This window comes from Anser anser, assembly GCF_964211835.1.
Source record: "Anser anser genome assembly, chromosome: 3".
NCBI lineage: Eukaryota > Metazoa > Chordata > Aves > Anseriformes > Anatidae > Anser > Anser anser.
The window spans coordinates 55,877,324-55,900,176 of NC_139722.1; the positions used below are offsets into that span (position 1 = coordinate 55,877,324).

The 22,853-nt window shown below is 39.9% G+C and overlaps 1 long non-coding RNA gene across 1 annotated transcript; it reads left to right on the forward strand.

Moving 5' to 3' along the window:
- The first annotated feature begins 364 nt into the window (after window positions 1–364).
- LOC310897359 lies at window positions 365–21,585 on the forward strand. The gene is made up of 8 exons (XR_014582250.1): window positions 365–2,218; window positions 5,506–5,629; window positions 6,146–6,245; window positions 11,263–11,389; window positions 12,582–12,704; window positions 14,302–14,525; window positions 15,863–15,937; window positions 20,372–21,585. It is a non-coding gene; the product is annotated as an uncharacterized lncRNA (long non-coding RNA).
- The last annotated feature ends 1,268 nt before the right edge of the window (window positions 21,586–22,853 follow it).

The following is a 22,853-nucleotide window of genomic DNA, read 5'->3' on the forward strand; positions in this document are numbered from 1 at the left end:
CTCCTCATACATCTTCCCCTCTAGGCCCTTCACCATCTTAGTAGCCCTTCTCTGGACACTCTCCAACAGTTTCACGTCCTTTTTGTACTGTGGTGCTCAGAACTGCACACAGTACTTGAGGTGAGGCTGCACCAGCGCACAGTAGAGCGGAACAATCACTTCCCTTGACTGACTAGCAATGCCATCCTTTGCACTAGGATCAAAACCCTTCCGATACTTTTTTCTAATCTCATCCAACATCCTCACATTAGATTAGGTATAAATTCCTTTTCTGCACATGCTCCAACAGCTATCAGTGCCGTTTTCTTTTTCCATGCTACCTTGTCCTTTCTAATAGATACTTACAAGCGTATAGATAACTAGTGATAGTACTAGAGGGAATGGACTCAAGTTGCGCCACGGGAGGTTTAGATTAGAAATTACGAGACATTTCTTCTCAGAAATAGTAGTCAGGCATTGGAACGGATTGCACATGGAAGTGGTGGCGTCACTGTCCCTGGGGTTTTTCAAGGAAATGTTGGACTTGATGCTGAGGGACATGGTCTAGTGGGTGATATTGATAGTAGGGTGATGGTTGAACCAGATGATCTTGAAGGTCTTTTCCAACCTTAATGATTCTATGATTCTATATAGCTTAAGTCTACCATGTATCTTTTTTGACACATGAATGTCTCACATAGTCAAATAAGACAGGTATTACTCAAACCCCTCCGTCTCTGCTTACATGCATTAGTTTTTTCCTGAACTGGCTGAGGCAGGTAAACACACATTTGATAGCTAAATATTTATTGCAGGATCCAGGCAATATATATATATTACTTAAATAAATATGGTAATGTGATAGCTGAGTTCCTGATCCTGAGAAAATAAATTCATAGCAGAATGGAGGTCATCCAGTCACACCTCTAACCTCTCCTTCACCATCACCATCATCACCACCGCATCTGCTGGCTCAGCTCTGTATATAGACAACAGGGTGCATCCCTATTTCTAGATAAAGCTTAAGGATTTTACGTCCTGATTGCTGCATGCAGGCGACTTATTCTGCCATGTAGAAATGTTTAAATTTATGAAAATGGTGTCATTCAGCATATACAGTTTTCTCACTGGCTCGATTGGGTAGTCCTTTTCTTAGCACAGAGGTTATGACACCACTACTCACCAATGTTTAATTCTAAACACAGCCTTAACAGGTGACTATTAGTGTCACCACATGGCAGGATGTGGAAAGGTGACAGCACCAAGCCCATTTGTCCACTGCTGGGCGCAGCACAAGATGAAGGAAAGACAATGCACTTCCCCACACCTCTCCTAGCATACACAGTGCCCTGAGCACTGGAGGCTGAGGCTCATCAGAAGCCCCACTGGCCTCATCAGCAATGTGTGTCCCAGTGGGTGAGTGGTGGAGACCTTCTCCCAGTGTGCCTGGCTGGCTGAGGACTCCCTCAATATGTTCATGTGTCTCAGGTCACCCCACATTCATGTGTCCCTTCATCAGACAAGGCTGGGGTGCAGCCTACAGCAGAATATGCATGGGGAAACACTGTCTATGTCCTGCAGTCGGTTTCCCTGTGTTATTTACCAGAGCAATTGCAGGGATGTTTATGCTCACTGAGATGCTAGGGTGGCATGAGCCATGCAGGTTGTGTGTATAGACAGGCAGAAAACAGAGCATGGGCTAAGAGGATAGTAAGGCTGCGAGGCCATGATCACAAGAGACGCACAGGAAAAACACGGTATCAATTTAAAAGTAAATGGCCAGTGGGTGCAAAATAGTAGGGGATTCTTTAAAGAAATGGGATACTGAGGATATTTGAGCAATTGCATGCAGCTGGGGGCATGCAGCGAAGGGCTAATAACCACGCACGTAGGCCAACACAGGGCTCCCCTCCACCATCTTGGTTAAGGGCAAGACCTTCCTTCGGGCATGCAGGAGGAGGCCGGTGTCGGGGACTTCCGCCCCAGCCCAAGATGTCTGCCACGCCCCGCCTTCCGGCTCGGCCCGTGTGCGCGGGGCGGGGGCGGAGATGGCGGCGCCCTGGGGGGGCGGGGGTCGTGGAGGCGGTCGGGCTTCGGAGAGGGGGTGAGCGTGCCCCCGAGCGGCCGGCCTGCCGGCGGTCGGAGCCAAAACGTGTGTTTCCTAAAACAAGGAAGAGCTGCTTTGGGAGAAGGCTGTGCGAGGGTACCGCGGTGCGGTGCTGGTAACGGCTGCCTTCAGGTAATAAAACACACCCGCTGTGGCCCCGTGTCCCTAGCAAAGGTCTGGGGGTTCTGGCAGAGCCTTTCAGAAACCCCCTTAGGAATTATGTATGCTGTCAGCTCTCCGTGAGCTTACTCTGCTCTTAAGAGAGCATTAAAGGAAAGAAATGACTACTGTTCTTCCATATATCGTTATATAAATCCAATACAGAAACAAGTTTCTGTAGAGGCGTAGAGCTGCTGCTCACCTGTGGGTGAGATGCCAGTTTAACTACAAATGCCACGTTTGGCTAGCAGTATGGAGAACTGTTATGGCTTATCAGTTCTGCTGGCATTTGTGGATCACAGCTGATGTGTGATACTCCTGTGCCTTCCATGAAGTCTTTGTAATGTGTGTTTTCACTCTGAGGTCACCTGGAAAGGGATGGGATCCTTCAAATCTCGTAAAATGGGGGGTCCTGGTGGAGGAGAGAGGCACAGGTTACTTGTAGCACCCCAGGGAACAATTCAGCTTCTTAGGCATTGCTAGAGGCGGTACTCAGTTGGGCGGTCATGGCAAGCCCCCGATCAGGTCTCCAGCATCAGAGCACCTTTGAGTCAGGTGCAGCACATCTTGACTGTAGCCTGGGTGAGAAGATAAGGGGAACTGGAGGCTGGGGAAGAATTTTGGCAAAGTAAGGGGGACAGAGGAAGAGTAGGAAGTGGCAGAGAAGTTCCTTGTAAGAAGCCTTGTCAAGAAAAATGGGTTCTGTTTGATCTGTTAAGCGTGAGGTTTAGGTCGCTTGAGAGACAAAGAGGCACTGTACGCTTGTCAGGCACAGTTCCTGCAGCTCATGGGACTTGAGCAGTGTGATAGAATGGGCAGCCTCAGCCGAGGTTCCCCCATTTGGGAAGGTTCCCTGATTTGGGAAGGACTGCATCATTCAGGGGAGTATGCAGGAGTCTTATTTACTTGAAGTCTGTGACTTACAGCCTTATGGTCAGGCTGTTAAGTAATCAGCTGACAGCTGTGGCCGAGAGCAGCTCATTAGTCCACGCCTGGTGGGAATATGACAAATACATCAATATATCAAATATATCAATAAATAGATCTCACAGTGGTTTATCACTGTTTTGTTAATTAAATGCATTATATTGGGTGTATATGCATTATTATTTCAGAATAATATTGAATTTAGGGCTCGCTGAGCAAGACTTCACACAGAGGACTTGCTGCTTATACTCCAAGGAGCTTGCTGGCTGCTCATGAGACTCTTTTTTTCATGCTTTAGACATTGTGGTTTGAGACTTGATTCTTTTATTTAGGGGGGGAAAAAAAAATCATACTGACAGGTATTATTTGGATGTCTCTGAGACAGAGTGAGGAGAGGATCTTGGTTTATATAGTTTGACTGTGTGGCTTTTATTTTGTTTGGTAACTTTCAGGATTTCCACTGAACTAGCAAGTCAGGCTGGCTAACTTTAGCCCTTGTTCTTTAATTATCGACATCCTTTCTTATTTGTCTTTATAGGATTTTGTGTGCTAGTTGGGGGGGAAGGAGTTAAATCCTTCCCTGTTCCTCCTTTTCCCATGATGGAGTCTTTTCTGACCAAAGAACACTTCACTGAATGCTTCTGTAGAGTTGGTCTGATTCCAGAAACCACAGCACGTGATGGCAAAAATATTTTGTAGGTTTGAATAATATCAAGTGTTCAATTAAATCAAGTGAAACCAGACATTTCAATTCCAAAAAAAGTTGTGAAAAACAATTTGTCATTCATTACTAAAATGCTATGGTTGTGAAATCCTGAAAGTCATTAAAAGATTTTAAGCTTTTAAAATGTTATTTTTGTGGCTTATTCTATAACTGAAATGTATTTGTATTCCTCAATGTGTCTTTTAAATAAGATGTCTGTTACGAATTAGTGGTGTTTACAAGCTCTTGTCTGATGTGGTGGTGTGGTAGTCTCAGTGCAGCATGTAAATATGCAGCTAATATGACAAGTATTGAACATTATGATCCATAACAGATACACTGGATAAATGTGAATCCTCTCTTTAAAGAGAACATGGTGAACTTGCCTACAATGTCCTTGTTGTATTGACATCTATCGGAATCTTTTTTCATTTGCTCCCTCTTTCTCTTTCATGTGTGTATTGTTGTTTTTTGATGGTTATCCTTTATTATTTTTTCTTTTCTTGAAGAACAATGTCTCCCCTAAATGACTTTCAGGGACCAGAGTTAACTTTCCTCTTACTACTACTCTGTTTGTGATGAGGATCAGTTTAAGCTTTGTCTCTTAACCTGCTGCTAAAGCCTTGTCTCCTAACCTGCTTGGCTCCTCCTAGTGGCAGGATGAGTGCCTGAGAGCACACTGGCCTGCAGCAATTGCTGTTAATGAGCTGAGAAGCAGGCAGGTGAGCTGAATTGATGTCTATTTCCTGCCCCTGCACTGCCTCCCAAGGTGTGCCACCTGTGCAGGGAAGTGGGGTCAAGGAAGAGATCTGGGTTAACAAGCACTCTTTGGTTGAGTTATCTTTCTTGAATTAAATATTCTGCTGTAAGAATATGCTTAACAACACAGAACAGTTTGGTTTTTTTTAAAATACCGATTGCAGTAAATGTTTCTTTGAAGGTTTGTAACTGAGTTAAAGTCAAGATTTTTGTACTGAAGTTCATACAGAAGCCTTGACTGGTAGGTTTTATTGACTTGATTTGCTCTTAAAGTACATTCATCATGACTCCTGGTTTCATTAGCGATTAAGTTTAAAAGATAAATCTTCCATTTCTTAAGCTCCCTACACTCTTTGTATAAGTTCATAGAACAGACCAAGACTGACAGTGTCTACTAGTATTTATTGATTGAGAGCACCATTTAGTACTGTTACTGTTAAGTTACTCTGGTTGCAAACATTATGTCTCGCAGCTTCTGTGTTCCTAAGTGTTTGCAATGTAGTACAAGAACAGCTTAATACAATATCATAAGTCTTTTGACACTTTTAACTGAAAAAGCATGTATCGTACTGCCTCAAAAGGCACAGTTGCACATGATCCTGAAATACTGACAATTCTTGTAAATCTAACATCTGTGTCTAAAGAGTTGTATAAACAACATTCTCATTTTGGAATTTAAGACTTCTGTCTGAGTAAATGTTTTAGTAGTGTGTGGGATTGTTCTGGTTGTTCAACCTCATTTTCTTTTTTCCTATATATGCTTCTCTTCTTTTAATGAACCTTTTGAGAATGTGAGGAGGATGCTAAGTGAAAGGACTTAATTTTCTTTCTAATTCTCACTGCTTTTATTCAGTGTTCTGTTTTGCTTTAGGTGCCTTTACGTTGTATAGAAAATGTAACACTGATCCATAGAAGATTGACAAGGTGTTAGCAGTTCTTCATCCAGTGCAAGGAAGACAGGATGTAATGGACTCTGCACTTGAATCATTAAAAAGGTATGGTGAATCCTTCTAAAGCTGATACGTATCAAGACACTGAGTGTCTTTTCCTCTTAGTTTGTGGTAGGAGGTTTCTTGTTTTGTTTCCTGTACCACCATCTCTAACAGTCAAAATCTTTGCTTGTTTAGGTACAGTTGGCAACTTCCGGTTTTTCTTTTGATTATGGAAAATTGTTCTGTAATTAAACCATACATCTATCCATTGCTTCAGGGGCCTGCTCAATGGAGTTGGATTTATCTGATAACAAAATGTGGTAGGAACCACCTGCTACACACTGCATCCGTGTTACATAGTTCCACTGCATCCGTGTTACATAGTTCCACTGCATCCGTGTTACATAGTTCCACTGCATCCGTGTTACATAGTTCCACTGCATCCGTGTTACATAGTTCCACTGCATCCGTGTTACATAGAGCATTGTCACTTTTTAAAGTGTTGAACCACATTCCCAAACGATGTCTTTGGGATCCCAGTACTCACCAAATTAGTAATAATTGCCTCTGTGTTCACAGAATCACAAAATGGGTTGGAAGGAACCTCTGAAGATCATGTAGTCCACACCCCCATACTGAGCAGGGTCACCTAGAGCACATTGCACAGGATGGCATCCAGGTGGGTTTTGAATATCTCCAGAGAAGGAGACTCCACAGCCTCTCTGGGCAACCTGTGCCAGTGCTCTGTCTCTCTCATGGAAAAGAAGTGAAGTGTTCTTTGTATACTACTTACGGTCATGTACCTGCTATATTAGTGTCCAGCTGGGAGAGTTCTGTAGCTTGCCATGCTCTTCTATTTCCTGGAAACAACTCTCTGGCAGGATAGACAATTAAAGAAATAATCTGTCTGCTAAATTGAGAAATGCTACCCTGAAAGTTGGATTTATTAAATCTAGTCACTTTTTTCTAGGACAGGATAAATTTCCCTCTTGGATGTACTTCACATTCCAAATCTGGAGTAAGTATCTTAGACTTCATGTTTTTAGATGGCTGCAATGTAGCATGCCTGGAGTGCCTAATGCTTGTTGGAAAGCTGTCTGATGTGCACTTGTGTTATAAGAATGTGACTTAAGCAGAGGCTTAAAACCTTTATTGTAAAAGAAATCTGGGAAACTTAAAATGCCTAACATGTTCTAGTATGACGAGGCTTTTCTGAGAGAGGTCTTGATAGTGAAAGCCAAGGAAACAATGTTTTGGGTTGTGTTTTTTTAAAAAAAAAAAGTACCTCACTGAGACTTTCAGGGCATTTGAGTAATTCCTCGAAGAGATGACCTTTAAAGCTAATTTAATTAACTCAGGTTGCTGACAAGATGACTACTCTGAACTTACATAATCTCTCTTTCTCCAAGTGAAGTATCATCCCTTTCCATCTTCTCAGAATGGACTGCTAATTCATTTATGTTGGCTCTTTGTCTCTAAGCGAAACACAGCTCTTGTAATACAGGAACCTCTTTTAATGAATACTACTGTGATAATTTTATTTTTGTTTTGTTTTCCCTGTTCTCGTGGATTGAATTTCTTCCTGCCACACTTTTTCTCGGCACTGTATTGCAGACTTTAAACAAGCAGGTAGTATACTGTTTCTTGGATCTAGGTAACTCCCTGAAAGTGTTGTTGCACTATGTGAGAGGACTTTTTGCTTGTTTGGCATAGCTTATCTGCTGCTCGTGATATTTTGAGGAAGCACTGCAACTGTTTTGAGAGATCGGGTATTATGATGAAAAGTGTTCACTGTACGTGACTCTTACTAAACCAGCACCCTGATCTTCACTATCGTCTCTTTCCAGAGACTGCACGTGGTATAATAATATGTATTAGACAAGGTCTGTGGAGGGAGGTAATCTTCTTTTATTAGACTGGCTTATAATGGGATAGGGTGCCAGGCAAGCTTTAGGTCACACAGTGACCTCAAGAGCTTATGTGCCTAGATGCACATCAGGTCTTTTTTCCAGCTATATCAGTTAGTCTAATAAAAGGTATTACATCTCCATAGAAACATTGCATGACTCATAGTCCTCTTGGTACAAGGCTGCAACAACATGGCAACTGTAATCAAAGCTGACCAATGTGTTATTGTGTGTACTGTTTGCAGTTCCCTTCCTCTTGTTTGTCATTTGCACTTTTTCAGTTCTAGGGTTCTTATATTCAAGATGCGATGAAGTCTACTTTAATCAATGTGATCTTTTAATTAAGTCAATTTGGAAACCAAATTTAATTTGACTGCATTGAAATGGGGACTCTCACTTTGGAATACCTCTGCTGTGTTTCATCATCGCTTTGGTGGATGTTTTAATAAATGAGACCCAGGTTAATAACTCTGGGAGCCTAAAGGTCACTCATGCTTTATGTATAAGCATGTATAATTTATCAGTATACTTGTCACACTTGTTTTGCTTTGCTTTAACTTACTTGTGTTCACAAGCAGCAGAATGCTTCATGGGATCACCTTTATTGTTGCCCTTCATTTACTAAGTGAGGGATGCTAGAAACTTGTTCATGATGGCTATTTTATGCAGGATGTATTTCCTGCTTGAGATATGTAACTAAGAGCAGCTTAACTGGTACGGTGTTAGGATGTGTCAATAATGATCCCTTAGCTTTCGGTGTTCTGTCTCTCTAGATCTTTTCTGTTTCATGAAGAAAAATATATTTTCCTCAAAAGTGAAGTTTTAAATTATCATTTTGAGGACCTCAGTATTATTTTAAAAAACACTTTTTTCTGTCAATGTTGGGCTGTTCTAAGAGCTACTGAAATATTACCTTTAAGCTGTCAGGGGAAAAAAAACTTTGGAAGGAAGTTCTTGATACTGAACAGAAGCAAATGAGGCATCAGCAGGTCTGAGGCAGTGATTAACTGGAGCTGCTGAGCAATGCTAGAGGAAAACTTTAATTTAAAATGGTGTGATTATGACCAACTTCTTTGACACTGGTGTCAGCTTGCAGTTGTGAACTGTATGGTCTTATAAGAAATATTCTGGCTTAAATGAATGAGAATATAAATTCTTGTATGGAATTCCTTGCTTATACCCTTAATGTCTTTGCTCTTCCCATAAATGTGTGTGCATCTTGTATCAATATGATATCTGTCTAGGCAGCTAAAATGATCAAGAAGTTGAAGCCAGCAGGACTTGTTTGCCCTGAGTGTTTGCCATGATGGTTTTTGTACTGTTATTCCCTACAGTACATCTGTTCCATTAGCAATAGAAAGTTTTGTGCTGGCGATGTAATGGCTAATAGCTTTCCAGTATGTAACTTGATTTTTATATTGACTGTGATCTAATTAGTGAGAAATGACTGAGAAAAATGCTGCTTCTTTTAAGAACAGAAAACATAGCCATAGTGTCCCAAAATGTGTAAATTCTCATAAGCTTTGTGCACTTACTGTTTTCTAACAAAAGATACAAGCATTACCCAAGTCTTCTAATGATTGTCTGAAGAAATAGTCAGATTTCTGTACGCTTGCAATATTACTAAAGTTACTAAAGTGACTAATAGAAGATTGGGGAAAGTATTTCAAATTCCTTTAGTTGTGGCCTTCAAATTGTTTTTCTGTATTACTTATGTATCACTTCTTATGCTACATCAAAAATACATTTTGGTCAGACTTGGTAGATTATTCTTACCTTCACTGGACATCAGTACTTACTCTTCTGCTTAGTAACATTTTCAAGGTATTTTTTGTTTTTGAAAGCTAGAACATCTTTAATCTTATGAAAGAAGAATTTAACACAGTTGGTGCCACATCAGGGTTCTGATATTTTGTTATATAATTTCTGAGATTTTTGTTTTATAATTACTGACAAAAGACCAGCACCATGCCAGAGTTAGATTGTGAAATGAGATATTGGAAGGATCATAGATGCACAGAATGGTTTAGGTTGGAAGGGACCTTAAAAGACCACGCAGTCCCAACCCCCGGCCATGGGCAGGGACACCTCCCATCAGACCGGGCTGCCCAAAGCCCCATCCAGCCTGGCCTTGAACACCTCCAGGGATGGGGCATCCACAGCTTCTCTGGGCAGCCTGTGCCAGTGCCTCACCACCCTCTGAGTGAAGAATTTCTTCCTAATATCTAATCTAAATCTCACCTCTTTTAGTTTAAAGCCATTCCCTCTTGTCCTATCCCTACACTCACTGACAAAGAGTCCCTCCCCAGCTTTCCTGTAGGCCCCCCTTTAGGCACTGTAAGGCCTCTATAAGGTCTCTGTGGGAGCAGAAGCTCCTGTTACTTCTATTTTCACTTCTAATCAAGAGAATGTTGCTCACCAATACTGGAATATGCTTTTTTTAATCTTTAAACATCTGATGTTTTATTTTTATTTTGGACCAGTCCCCTGAACTAACTGTTTGGATTTGGGCAAAATGGGTATCACAGAGGGGAAAAATAAATAAAATGAATGAAATGAGTATGATAGCTATAAACTTAAAATTCTGCCAATGCAAGCAAATAACATATACTCTCTAATGAACTCTAGGTATGTGTACCAAGAAAGGGAAATTGATAGTAAAATTAGGAGTTCTGCTGTGAAAATCCTTGCACTCAAAGGAAAAGGAGGTTGCTATTATTCTTTATTTTAATACAAAGATATGGGTAGATGCTGATCTCTTCTTGTGTGCATGCGCTGTAGTTCAATGGTGTTTTTTACCATCAGAAGGTAAAGGCGGATGTGAGTAAGCCAAAATATCAATTGATCAGTAGAAAAATGAAGTTGCTACAAGTTAAGTAGCTGTGGTTCTTCTAAAGCTGATATTTCTTTTATTTTTGAATATTAAGACTTACGTCACTCCTTGCAATGCTTTGTTACCTGACTTGTGAGAAAAACTAGCATTGTAGTTGCTTTCAATGATCTCCTAGGCCCCAAATAGCCTAGGAGAGAGACTGCAGTCAACAGTATGCTCAAGAGCTACTTGCAGTGAGCCAAGGTAAACCATTTACTTTTACTCATAGTTCTTCTCTAGAGCAACTGGTGTAGTTCAGCATGCACTCTGTCTTGGCTGGAGCTGCAATCAGTCTACGCTTGAAATCATAGCTTATGTAAGATGTTATGTAGCATGATAATGAGCACAGTAGTTAATTAGTTGGTACTGCTCAGCACTTCCCAAGGGGGCTCTTTATCTATGTGCTTAGATTTTTCATTTTCCCTTGAGCTCTCATTCCCACTAGTTTTTACTTTGGTAATCATCACCACTTGTCATGGTCTTAAAACAATACTGCTGTAGGTAATGAAACTCCTAGTGTGTTTGTTTTCCTTATTACCAATGTGAGATGTCAATAATCTTACATACAAACAGCAAGGAATGTATGCAGTTGACAAGTCTGTAATAACTTCTGGGACTTTCACCGTAAGAGTGCTCTTGCCCTGTTGTACATAGTACCAAGTTGCAGTTTTGAGGTATTCTTAACATTTAAAAATAATAATTGATTACATGTATCGTATCTGTCATGTTCTGTTGTATTTTTCTAGGTCAAACTGAAAAAAATGTGTTCTTCATGGCATGCTCAAATTGTCATGTTTGACAGTAACTGTTACTACGTACATATGGTCACTTTTAGTTGATGTTCCTAAGAAATCTGTTTATTTTTAAGCGTTCAAGTTAATATCACAAGAAACAATTTTTATTTTTATTCTTTACAGTGAGAACGATCAATCAGAGGAGTGACTTCCCCAGGGATGTGATAGAATCCCCATCACTGGAGGCTTTCAAGACAAGACTGGACAGGGTGCAGGATAATACCATCTAAGTTCCCATTTAGCCTGAAAGGTTGGTCTAAATGATCATTCGAGGTCCATTCTGATCTGGCCTATTTTATGACTATAATCATTCAGCATTGAAATGGCATTTCTTGAGACAAAGAACCTCTAAGTACTAGAAAAATATTTTAGTAGTCACACTACACTATTAGCACAGTGATGTCAACATGTAGAGATTGTGGAGTTAGCTTTTTTTTTTTAGAGCTCTTTGGAGAATATTCAGTTCCTGAAATACGAAGTTGCATTAAGTATTTAATGCTACTATTTAATGCTTTACCTGACATATTGAGGAAGAATGCTGCGTAACTTGAGTTTAATCTTTTGTGTAATAGTTGCATGGGGCAGTAATTTAGCAGGCAAGGATAGAATGTACTTAAAGGAAAACTTGATTTTGATATTATTGGGATTGCTACCTGGAATCATTCAGTTTACTGAATTTTAAAGTGTTAGATCTGTTTTCTGGATTAATTTGTATAGTTTTATTTATTGAAAACTCATAGTACAATTAAAAAGTATTGATGGAAATGGAGTTCAGAGCTTTCAGTGAAAGGCTGATGAAAGGAATTTCTGAGGGGCTATAGAAAAATAGTGTGCCTTGATATAGGAGTAGAAAAATAACTTGGTAGCCTTGTAGCTCTAGTCATCAGAGGACCACATTCTTTTCAGTGACAGAAATTCAGCTATTGTCTTCTGCTCAAGCTGTTGATAGTTTGCACACAAACATTCCCATACAATTGCTACACAGTTGAGGATAAAAAGTGATTTAATTGTAGTGATTATAATCAAAAAGTCAAAATATATTTTCTTTTGAATTCTCCTAAATCCTATGTATTGAATTTCTCAATCCGAAAATATAGTATTTGGAGGCCTGTTCTTATTAATGCTAATTGTTTTTGATGTTGACCGACAAGTTCTTTTTATCAATGACTGAAGTACAAAATCCTCATGTACTGTGTAATATTTACATTGAGAGCGAGCAAACTACAGATCCATCCATTATGTTGTCATGTTAACAATGTAGAAGCAAGGGCATGTTAGAGCTTATTCTTTATTGCCATTAAGTATCCTCATTTCCCTGATTGTGCCTGTAGCAGTCTCCTCCTCACATTATTTGAATAACCGAAAATAGCTTGGATATTTCTTGTGTAATAAATCAAATATTGAACAAGTTGCGGAGTTGCTTTGTGTTTTTTTCTTTCCAGACTTTGGAATAATCACTGTGATGGGACAGGAAGCAGAAACAAACATGAAACTGGAGGCAGGGACCTTGTTCATCGAAGACTTTGAGCAGACACATTTCAGACATGGGGAAGGATTGCTGAAGAGTAAGAACAGTGGGTTCAACTTTATGGGGAGAACAGTACCAGAACTCTTAGATCTGTCTAAGCAAGGAAAGGCTGATGATCTGTGGGAGTTGAGCATTGTTGGTCTCCGTAACAAGACACCTTTGCTGCAAGCAAATTAAACTAATATCCTTCATTTTTACCTGTTTGCTTTCTCTCTTGACTGAAGTTGTTCTGGTTCATGGCAGTTGGTTCAGCATGTTCTAGCTCATGGTCATAACTAGTTTGTAGTAGCTGTTTTTGAACTAAAAAACATGTGGGTAGGAGTATGTGTTCAGAAGGGTTAGTAGATAATCTGTATGTTTGAATGTGGTAAAACAAGGATGAGAAGTCTTGAAAAAGTGTCAGAGAGAAGGGCATCCATGCCCTTCCCTGTGTGGCCTACTCTGCTCTTGAGATAAGAAAACAAATAGAGCTACTAGGAAAAAGGGATACATGAGAGGGCTGGGAAACAATGCTCCTTTTTGAGGGGAATAAGGATGAGAAAAGGCATCCCTTTTTTTCTATGGAGACTTCTTCCTTATGGACCAGGGTATTCCTTTTGCTTGGTAAATTAGGAGCTGAGAAGTGAGGTGGTAGGTGGCTCAGCACCATTCCTGCCTGTCACTTCCCTCCTCAGAAGGAAGGGGGAAGAAAATGTTGGGGGGGGGAAGCTCAAAGGTTGAGATAAGGACAGGGAGATCACTCACCAGTTACTGTCACAGGCTAAACAGAACTAGCATAAGGGAGATGAATGTAATTTATTGCCTATCACTAGCAGACTAGAGCAGTGAGAGTTAAAGCAAACTAAAAATGCATTTGCCCTACCATCCACCCTGGAGCTGACTCTGATCTGACATGGGGCAGCTGCTGGGTTCTGCTCACAGAGGCCACCCCTGCAGCCCCCACCCTGCTACCAAAACTTTGCCGCATAAACCCAGTATAAACAGTGAGAGACACACACTCCTTGCTGTTGAATGTGAATGGAGTTCTGCCGTGTGTAAAAGCAAAGGCTTCAGAGCGATAGCTTGGGTTCAGTATTAGTCTGAGGTGGAAATGTTCTTCCTGTTTCAGCACCTTTTCTGGCTAGAGGGAAAATGCTAATTCTTAGTGCAGCTCCTCTGTTGCATTAGGAAAAAGTATTTCATGGCTAGTTAGGTTTTTAAAGGGGAATTTAAGTAGTATATAGCGTATGGGTGTACCAGAATGAACATACTTTATGGACTCTGAAACTTCCGTTTGAGATGCTTATGAAACTTATCTTCTGGAACAAAGACAGCCACACAGTCATTATTTGCTGCTTTGAATCAATTTCCAAATAGTCCATTAGAATTTGAGACCTGTCAGGTAAAAATTAACCAACCTAAACCACAGGTCTTTTTGTTTTAAATTTACCTTTCCACAATATAAGTCACAAATGAAAACATTCTTAAGAATGTTTTTGCTGATGTCGGGTCACCTCACAGGCTAAGCTGCAGAATGGTGATTTACTGAAGCTTTTTAATATGGATTAAATCCATTGCATTTCTTTCCCTGTTTTCTGTTGGGCTGGAGTGAGAGCTGTTGAGCAAATGTGTCCTGTTTTTATTCTGTGCTTCAGCTACTTTGCTACAAAGGAGAAGTCTAAACTCTTTGTTTTGACACCAAGAGGGAAAAGCTGTGGAAAATGTAGTTCTTACCTTCACATACGTACTTCTGTAATTGGAGCTGGTTACCCTAATAATATGAGTGAGCACTTCAGCAAGGCTGAGACTGAGAAGTTTGCTGTTAGTCCTGAAGATTTCAGACTGTGAGCAATTACGTGATTTTACATCTCTGCTGCAGGTATGTGAAGCTACCACCATTTCATAAACTGGAAGTGAAAGTTAGAACAGGTTAAGATTTGCCCAAGGGTTTGGTGTCATTAAATGAGTCCTTCACCCAGTGCTGTGTTACTGTCGACTCTGTGGCAGTTCGAAGTGTTTTCTTTTGCAAAAAAAAAAAATTTACTTCCTCTAAGTTACTTTAGCCTTCTCTCTGGTCAGATTATTAACTGACACGTTCTAAGAAATAATTCAGTTGTGATTGCGATCTTCAGTTTGAAAGCATGAAAAAAATTGTTGAATATTCACTGTGTGCACGCAGGCTGTTCTCTTACACCAATGTTGTTTGTAATTTCCAAAATGTCGAAGTTACTTGAGCATTACCTGAGTTGAAATTACTTTTTGTGATAGGATTTCACCTACAAGAAAATACTTGAAGAGCTCCCTTTCTTTGGCTGCTTTTCTTACACTGCTGGAAAGAGAACGTATTAACACTACTATGCAGATGCACAGAGGTTAAAACAGAACTTACTGAATAGGAAGATACTACAATTGTGGTGCAAGACAAGTCAGTCTTTTAAGTCGTGGTCTGTGTACAAGCCAAAATTTGTTCTACCAGTGGTATTTCAACTGTTTTCTGGCATGGCTAGTAACTTTGGTCACAAGGAAAACTCTTCAAGTATATGTTATCCTAAGGTTTGTGTAAAATGAAAAAAACTAAATTGTTAGTTATAAACAAACATGAGTTTTTATGGTGACGAATATGACTGTCAGAGGTGGCTGACTTAAGTCCCCTTTTTTTAGTAGGTCTGAACTTCTGCCATTGTTACCTTTGTTTTATTGGAATATTTCTAAATAATACTATTAGCTGTTGTACAGCATATGGTGTGTTAATGCTTTATTTTTATTTTTAGTTTGCCAGAACTATGCGTTCCTCCCTACAGCATGAGCTGGTTTTCCTTGTTCACATTCCTTGCAGTCCATCTGCCTATAAATGTTTTCAGGAGTACGTAGAATGATGATGCTATGATACTGATGTGTTAAGTCATTAGCAATAAAAATCAAACAAATTTTGTGGTGTTTTCAGCCCAAGTGCATTCCACCACTGCACCCAAAATCAAGTAACTTCCAGTTTTTATCTAAAATCTTAATGGAAGCTTTTAAGCTAAAATGAGCATTTGTTGTATACATTGAAAGCATTTCTAAGAGCAAATCTGATTTTTTTTCCTGTAGAATGGCCTAATGTTTTGTGGAGAGAAAATACCAAAAGATTTTTTTGAGATTAGGGCAGGTAGTGTAAAAGAAGTCCTCTCCAATTTAGGGAGAATCTGAGTTTGTGTTTTGTTTTGTTTTTACAAGTCACCGTGAAATGACGGAGCCTAAAACATGTATGCCTGTTTTAACTTACTAGCTGAAATGTCTGTATTCTGAGAGGTAGGTGGATTTCATCATATAATCCTAGTCCCAAAATGAAGCTATTATTTTGGGAGGTGGTGGAATAAAGCAGTCCATGTTCAGGAAGCAGCAGAGGCTGTGACCTTTTTCTTGCTTTACCTTAGTGGTTACTAATCTAAAAATATTAACAAATGCAGAGGTGTCTAGTTCTGTCTATATTCATCATTGATGAAGCCACACCTGGAGAATTGTGTCCAGATCTGGGCCCCTCAGTCTATGAGCAATGTGGACATACTGGAAAGAGTCCAGTGTAGGGCCACCATGATAATGAAGGCCCTGGATCACCTCTCCTATGAGAAGAGGCTGTGAGAGCTGGGAGTGTTCAGCCTGTAGAAGGGGAGGCTCAGGGAGGAACTTACTAATGTCTATAAATACCTCAAGGGAGGGTGGAAAGAGGACAGAGCCATGCTATTTTCAGTGGTGCCCAGTGCCAGGACAAGAGGCAACTGGCACAAACTGGAACACACAAGGTTCCAGCCGAACATCAGGAAGCACTTCTTTGCTGTGTGAGTGACAGCACTGGCACAGGGTGTCCAGAGGTTGTGGAGCCTCCATCCTTTGGAGGTCTTCAGAAGTTGGCAGGACATGATCCTGGGCAACCTGCTCCTGGTGGCCCTGCTTGAGTAAAGCTGGGGAGGGGGTGCAGAACAGATGACCTCTAGAGTCTGTAGTGTAGATCCTTGTGCCTAACTGATCCTTCATTCATATATGCAGCAACAATTTATTTCTTAGAAAAAAAGCTTTTCTGTTGTCAGTATCTGGCATGCTTCATTTAATAATACTGTTGTTAACTTGGCAGACAACACTTACTTATACATGTAATTAAAAATCTTGTGTAAACAATTGGCTCACAGTGATATCTCTGTAGTCTTTACCAGTTCCAGATTACTGTCTAAATAGTACACCAGCATACACCTATAATCTTCGATGTAGCAATACTTTTGTAGTTAATCTCTGCATTTTCTAAGGCAGCATTTTTCCCAGGGTTGAAAAGGTTTTAAGGTTAGAATTTTGTGCTGCATTTGTCAGTATAGACAGCTTTAAACTTGTAAATGGGCATTTTGTTCTCATCAACAGCTGCTCAAGGATGAGCAGAAACTACCTTATCACTAACACAAACCTAGATGCCATCAAGAAAGAAGAAATAGGCAGGACCAATGCTGCTTCTAAATAGATCTGGATCACCATGGCAAGTATTAGTCAGAACCCTTCAATGGTCAAATGAGTACTCTATATGGATTTAGATCTTCTTTGGTAGAATGCTCAGGAAAGTAAGTCTTAAATGTCTGTGAATAACATGTCATTCTGGCATATCCATATTGAAGTTTGGTTAATGCACCATTGTTTTGTAAAAGCATGTGTCTTACTCCCTTTTATACATACTTCCTCTGTAATGCAGCGTCTTCTTCAAACCCTTGTGGTACTCAAATATAGCACTGCCAAGCTTACGTGAGTTATTTCAAATTGCCATTTCAAAGGTTAAGGTCTGATTAAAATCCCACGGGTTTTATGCTTTAGGGAGCAGGGTGACTCAAAATGCCTGTGTCAGATGTCTTTAACCTCTCCAGCTGTCCTGTTAGTGACCATGAGTCACAAGCTGGAGTTCTACCACTATCAGTCACTAAATCTGGAAGGTTCAACTGTTAGGGTAACTGATTTAGCAACTTAGGGGTAGGATGTGGACTGGTGCGTTACTGAGGTGACAGCAGCCTTTCTGCAATACTGCCTCATTTCTCAGGGAAGGGAGAGTCTTTGTCCTTTGTTTTTTTCCCTACACAGACTGTGAAAACTATTTTCTGGGAGAACTGAGCTGACTGTGGGCTGATAGTGTTTAAAAAAAAAAAAGGCATTCATGGGAATTTCTCAGGCTGATTCACTGTGTGAACAGTTTGTATGCTTCCTATGCAAAAACAATAAATCAGCACCTTCCCCCAAATGCCAGAGCTTATAGCACCTGATACAGGAGGAGGGTAATTGGTCTGCAGTCCTCCTGAGTCTGGAAGAAGGTAGGTGGCTGGCTCAGCCAGAAAGGTCAGATGTATAATAAGTGAAATTGTTCCTGTTCTGTGAAGGGGTGGTGTTTATTTGATAGATGATCGCGGTGCCCACCTACAGAACATTTTAGCAGACTGTGCCAAGTCTGCTGTAAAAGCTCTTGAGAACTCTCTTGCCTTGAAGGAGCTGATGGGACAGGCCCCCCTTCTGCCAGCTTCGCTTCCAAAACCAAACTACTATGAGATTACAGCCATTTGACCAGCTCTCTCTGGTTCAGGGCTGTTCTATAATGTTTCACGTTGGGAAAGTGTTTTTTTAATGTAACAGAGCATGTCCTTACCAGGGACCTCATGTGTCCTTGGATTTATGTTTGTGTTTTTTTTCCCATTGAACCTATGGTCAGCTTCTTGTTTCATTCCTTGCCAACCTTTCCAAGTTGTACTTGGACTTTTCTGTTTAAGACAGTTCCTGATCTCTGCTGGAACTGATCTAGATACTTCCAGATGTGTCGCAATGAAACAGATCTTTCCCTGAGGGAGATAAGACAGATTATCCTTTTGATTTAAAGAAACCTCCTTACGTTCTTCAGTGCTTCCACAGGTTTAGAGTGAAGCACAGCTCCACCTATAGATTATTAAAATGGGTTTCACAACATGAAACGTTGGGGGTGGGGAGGATCTTCTGGGTCATGTTTGGCCCCCTCCACTGGGACCTGGGGATCCTTACAGTTCAGTGGAGATGTATACAGTGTATATGTAAACTGCATTCGTGTGTTCAGTTGTGATGTTTCCACACCAGATGCCAGTTTTGGTACTGCTGTCCAGTAGATAAGTAGAACACCCCTTGTCACAATGAGGTTAAAAAAAATTCCTTGCAGAACTAGTACTCCTGTGCAAACTGCAGTTACAGCCTGTATGTCTTTTTTTCTTTGTGGCCTTCCCTGCCTTTGAATGTTTGAAAGGAGAGCTCTGCACTTAGTGGTCACCTAGAGACAGCGTACACAATACAAGGGAGTGATTTTTCTCTTGAATTTCAAGCTATGACAACTTGGTTTAGCCATAGTTACAAACAGCTATTAAGTGTCAGGTTAGATTAATTTTTTCCTTTTCCCAGAGAAAATCCACAGATCTAACAGCAAGCTTTGAAAAACTTAAAATATCAGTAGACTTGACCTCTTGTAATTTTACATCTGTAGGCACAGGAAAAAAAAAAGCATTTCTCTATTTCATTGCTGGTTACCTTGGCTGCATTTGAGAGCATTTGTGTTTTGGTTTGGTTTTAAGCATTGCGTAGTGTTAAAACTATTACACAAACAATGTTTTCATTTTACTTCCATGCTAACTCCTACAGGCTTCAATAGAGATGCATACAAGAAGCAGGATTAAGTCCTAGCTTTACAACATGCTTAATTGTCCTTTTAAACGTACAGCTTTTACAGTAGTAGCCAGGAGGTTTTCAACTATTTTGGAAGATTTCCGAAGCTAGTAGGATTTGGAGTACTGCGCTGAATAGTTGTGAAAAGAACTTGGTCCGTAAAATCAAGTTACGAGGTCAGAGTGAGAATAAAACGAACTGCAATAAAAATGTACAGGTTCATTAACTAAGAAAGTGTATCTTGACAAACCAAGCTTTTGGAGAATGAAGGGAAGTTAGCAAGCTAAAAGAGTAGAAAAACTTGGAGTGTAAAGGTTCTCTAAAGAGTTGATTTATGGGATTGGGTGAATCTCTTAAACTAATCTCCTTTTCTGGCCTCAAAACAGATTCAACTTCACTGGAAATACTCAGAGGAGAGGCATGCCTCTCTTCACCAGATAGGCATGTAAGAAATTGAGTAAGGCAGCCCACCAGTGGCACTTTAAGATCAGGCAAAGGTGCACGCTATAGAAAGTAGTCTTGATGTTTTCTGCAACTTAAGGTGTTTTCTAACACTGGTGCGGCAGAGTTGCTGTGTGTTTAGATTTAATTATTGTTTGTTTCTAGTGTTGGAAAAAATCCTTCTAAAATGGTCTAAAAGTGTTTTCTCCAAGACTGAAACTGTTATCACGCATAAACCTGTGTTGTCAGGTTTACATTCTTTTTCTAGAATATATACATCCAACATAGTCGTCAGACATCATAATAGAGAACATCTAGTAAGAAACTGAACTTCTGCCTGTTCTTTATTTACATTAAGAGATTTCTTCTAACCCAAGCCTACATTGTTTCTAACACCTCTGTCTCTTGTTGACACAAATTTTGTTTTGACACTTGTCTTCATTGATCAAAAATATTAAGCACCTGGAAAATCACTTAACCTAGCCTTCGTCCTATGACTTAAAGTATAAAGTAAGTTTGGGGGGGGGGGGGGGGGGGGAAGAAATGTCTTGCTTTTTTTGTAGTCTGACAAGGTATAATTTGCCTTAACTCATGCTTCCTTAGCTGCTTGCTTTTACTCCTGGATCTTTCTCTTGGTTGGGATGATGAAACTGCTTTTGCATCTGAATTATCTGAACTGGATTATAGAACTGATACAGGTTAAAAATTTATTCCCTTCCCCAAGGTGTTTAAGGAATCGATTGTTTATATTTTATAATCCCTTGTGCCTTGATCTAACAGTTATTGCATCATACTGCAGGAGATGGCACAGTGGAGATGGTGGAAGGGATTGAATAACATGACATTGTTGAAGGGATAGGGAGGACAAAATGCTTATCAGTCTTACAGTTTTTTGTGTCCAGCTGTTCAGTGTTCTCTCCATATATTTTTGAAGGAGCAGCATCTAGCTTGAGAGAACTAGAGGACAGCTGTTTCTGAACAGTAACATGGGGAAATGCTTTTTGTTCCTAAGGGTGCGGGGGAGATGATCGTGTTTATTGGCCTTTCTAGTAGTATAGGTAGTAAATCTGCAAGTGGAATGTCCTTGTCATCTGTGTGTATGTGGCTTGTTTGTTGTTTTAAAAAAAATACAGATTTTTCATTCATAATTTGTCACAAATAACAGAGCACTACATCCTGAGTTCTGTTCCTCAGCACTAAGTAGAGAACCTTAATGATCAATAACAAAATTAATGAAATCTTAATCTGTTGTTTGTAAAGTCCCTAAACAAGGTGACTGGGATCTGATTGCATCTCCTATCTAGAGGCAGGGAGAGGAGGAAGTGATTGTTGCTGAGACTCCATTAAAGTTTCAGGATAAGGCCCCAAATGTGCAAACCACAGACAGCATCTGCCAGAACTGTGAAGTCCAGATGCTCTGTGTGTATTTAGTTCTTACATCTGCAAAATATAGAAAACTACCAGTTGCTGGCTTTGTCCTGTTTTTTAACGTATAATCTCAACATAATAGCCAATCTGGGGACAAGAAGAATATGCAGCCTAGCAAGAAAACACGTTGATAGCAAATTCAAAAATAACTTGATTACATTTTACTAACTAAACAAAGATGATGACAGCTGCAGTTGCAGCATAGACGGCGTTTCAGTTTCATATGAACAGTGGTGTGTGGTTGCTACAGCTGTAGTTTTAACCAAGCTGGAAAGGAAATAGTAGAATCCTGTGGAAACTGCAGCAAGTCATTACTTTCTCTAGCGTCTCTCACAATACTAGTATTTGGGTCATATTCTTGGACATCAAGTAATTTTTTTCCCTTAAAATTACAGGAACTTGAGCAATGAAAAACAGTGGATTAGACACAGATGCAGAAGATTACCGTTCTACCTGTTCAGATTCAGGTAGATCAGACTGAGATTAACCAGTTTGGTTTGTTATATTTTCAGTTTTGTGGGTTTCTCGGTTTAAACAGGCCGAAGAGGGTGGTTTAATAGCCATCAGCAGGGTGAGGTGGGAATGACATGACAGACTCCACAATCACAGAGCAGGTGGGTGTTGTGCATTCAGATCATCTCTGAATGACCTTTAAGAGGTGGACTAATTTAATACATTTTATTCCTGAGAATAAACTTAATTTTATAACTTAATAAGAACACTTATTTTTACATGTCAAATACATGCTTAAAATTGCACGCTGATACTCTGAAGAGTTTCTATTCTGCTTTGTGCTTTGGTAAGAGTAAACCAAATGGAAGGGATGTTCTTTGAAAACTTCCAAAAGCTTCAATAAGGATTAATTTTGCAGAAAGCCCCCTTAAGATCAGATAATCTGGCCTGATACTGGAACTTGTTCTTACGACGGCTTAAGAACTGGCTTTAGGTTCATATTTTTGGTCTCATTTTTAAACTTTCTTCAATGGCTTCATGCATTTTGAGACTGGATGTTTTTTAAAGAAGCGGATTGCATTCTGTCTAAGAATCTATCTAAGCTTGTTTAAAACATCTTTTCCCAGTGTGCAAAATTTCCTTGTAATAAAATCAAAATAGTCTTTTAAGGTGCATTGAGCACTTTCATAGAGTTAGAAGATCTTGTCTAAGTGGGAAAGGCCTGAAACAAATATTCCTTTTACCTAAGCAAATAAAAAATCGATATAATTCCTGTGCCATTTTTATAGCAAGATATCTTGAAGAGTTAGTAATAAATACAAATGTGAGTATGAAATTTCCTTTTAAAAAAAGTCGTCAATCATGAATGGAAATGGATTTCATACTTAAGTATCATAATTTAATTCTAAAACTTAGTCTTTATTTTATCATTGACCACTAGGTACCCTGTGTGCTGACAGTGCCATCTGCTTTTCTTGCAGGTTGTGTGGAGAAGAGAAGGAAAATGAATAGGTTAGCTATCCAAAAAAATGAACTGAAAAACTGAACACTACTTGAATCAAATGCACAAGGACGGCATGAAACAGAGGATACTTGTTTTAGAAGAATAACCTCTTCAGAAGCTCTCTGAAATTGTCTTTGTCTACTCTAACCAGTTGCATTATGAAGATACAAATTTCAAAGACTGTCCCTAAGTTCAAGGAGG